Below are 2,889 nucleotides of genomic sequence, written 5' to 3'. Positions count from 1 at the left end.
CCTTCCCATAATATCCTTATCGAGCAATTACATCAGATGGGAAAATTAAAATTTTTATGAATTCAGCTTTTTCATTGGAAATGTCATGTGTCAAGGTGTCTGACATATCATGATATCTCACACAAGCATTATCTATTTATAATCGTTCTTTTATAACATGACCATGTTTCATTTGTCTTTTCGCTAATTTGACAACTGAATCCATGGTCCAAATCACCGTTTTTGAAAATTTCATTAATAATTCCGCATTCAACGTTATCGTCTTGATTTCTAGTTTTCGCGAATTTTCTTTCAGTATACGTATAAGCACTTTTCTTAATGTTCCCCGTTACTCTATTTTTGGGGGGAAATTTTACTTCTTTTTCTTATTATTACTTATTTTTCATCAACTGGTCATTTGATCGTGGTAAGTTTAGCGTTAAGTAACTTTTGTCGAGCCAGTGATAAAAGTACATGATCGTTCATCCAACAATTTAATTCTCACGATTAGTTAAATAGTTTATTTCTATAATTAGATACAATTAATTTTGTGTTTATGTCTATTTCTTTAAAAAATAAAAAGTTTACCTTATTTTAATTATTCGTTACGTTAAAAGTTGTGAAATGATCGTTGTAATTATCAATTAAGTTATAAGTTGTTGGAATACTTGCATTATCATAATTATTTTTAGAATAAATTACTTATTATTGCATTAATTTGTATAAACTTTTAGAATTTACTTTCTGAACATTCTATATATATTCTATGATATTATATGTTACTCTTAATAAACAATTTTTCTTCTTTCTAATTATTAAAATTTGATTTTGATCATTTTAAATTGTCTTTGCATAAAGACTGTCGTAATACTTGGCCCATTATAATTTCACGATCACATGCTAAACTTTCATGACACGAAGCCAGTGTATCGTTTCCTATATTTAACCTTTTGCACTCGAGAACTGCACTTCAGTTACCATTTAATAAAATTTCGAAGCTCGATATTAATTAATATATCAAACTTAAAATAATGCAACACTGTGCGAGGTATCGAAATTAAATAATTCTAAATTTAGTTCAAACTTTGCAGGTTTGTAGATTTAATCATCCAGTCCAAGAATATTGTATATCGTCAATAGGTCGTCCGCAATTGGCGACGGTTAATGACGAACCAAATCTCTTGAGGAACTTGTGTTTTTAGTGGCCTGTATATTTTGTAATAGTTCTGGTTAACTCTTCTGATCTCTTCGAATGTTACTTGCTGACTCACTGGTACTCACCTAACTAACTTGTGCGATGCACGATCTTTCGGAGCCCATGGTTTCCAAAGGGAAATTGGTTTTCACATTGGTGGTTGATAGGACCGAGGGTGGGCCCTCGGTCCGCGAATCAGATGCCCCCAAAGAAGGGAGGACCGTCTTCCGCGGCCAGATCTGCCGGTGGAGGAAGCCTCTCCCGCAAAGGGGGTTGCTGGTGGGCCACCCGCACATTCGTGATCCTTCCTGAAGGACCCGTTACTTTATGGCTCCGAAAGTCGCGACATCGCGCATGGTCTGGTCCCTTTCTTTGCAGGCCTATTGTTAGCCAAATCCTAAGTGCTGTTGCCTGCTTTCTAACATTAATGGCTAAAGAAAGCCTCGTGTCCGGTGACCCGAGGGAAATAAAGAATTGTTTGAAAATGCATTGAAAATGAAGATAGAAAGGACACGGAACTTGAACTAAAACAGCAATTAGAATCTGGCTGCCAGAAGACCCTAACGGTCTTCTGGGTCTATTCTAATCAAGGGCTGAACAAAATACCGGCACGATATTCCAAGGCTTAACAAAAATATATCATTATAAGGTCAACTACTCGATAGTTTTCGAGATATTTATGATTAGAGTTTTATTATTGCCTTAATTACAGATTTATTTCGAATATTTATCAAGTGCCATTGTGGCCTATTAGCGATATCCGAAAAATGTCACTTGATAACTATCGGTAACTATTCAGAAGAAATCTCTACTTAAGAATAATAAAGCTTTAATCATAAATATCTCAAAAACTACTGAATAGTTGCCCTTATAATAGTAATGACATTTGAACTGCATGATTAAATTTACAAACCTGCAAAGTTCCAACTAAATCAATGACCCGAAGGACTTGCACTTCCCTTGTTAGTGTAATATTTTAGTTGAATAAACCTATTTTGTTATTAAAAGGAAGTTGTTGTTCATTAAACGCGCAGATCTCTGTCTGCATAGAATTAATTTAGTAAAATATCCTACATTAATAAGCTTGTTTCATTGTTTATTACACGTGTCCTATGATATACATGGCTCTTTAACAAAAAATTTATGAAACATTTTTATGGAGGTCTATTCTGTGGATAGAAATGGATACGTTGTCTTTCATATAACGTTGTCTTTCAACATTTTCAATTAGTCAATCTTTTGTTTGAAAAGCAAAACTGTTCGATAATTTAATGCTTCATATCACATGTTTAAATATATTATAGTACATCAGGGAAATACAATAGACAGAATTATTAACTTTTCTCGCATAAAATAAACTATCGTTATTAATTTTACAATAGATGTATAATCTGTGTGCATAAGAACGATAGCTAAATGCTAACAAATAAATTCTATACGGTAATACTGTGGATAGAAGTGGAAACCAATTTCTTGTACGTTTTTTAACAGTTAACAAATTAATATATTTATATAATAATATTTGTTATTAAAAGGGAATTGTTGTTTATTAATCGCGCAGGTCTCTGTCTGCATAGAATTAATTTAGTAAAATATCCTACATTAATAAGCTTGTTTCATTGTTTATTACACGTGTTCTATGATATACATGGCTCTTTAACAAAAAATTTATGAAACATTTTTATGGAGGTCTATTCTGTGGATAGAAATGGATA

The sequence above is a fragment of the Eufriesea mexicana genome, unplaced genomic scaffold, assembly GCF_001483705.2.
Source record: "Eufriesea mexicana isolate 0111107269 unplaced genomic scaffold, ASM148370v2 scaffold1178, whole genome shotgun sequence".
In the NCBI taxonomy this organism is placed as follows: Eukaryota; Metazoa; Arthropoda; class Insecta; order Hymenoptera; family Apidae; genus Eufriesea; species Eufriesea mexicana.
Note: the sequence above shows the minus strand (reverse complement) of the source record.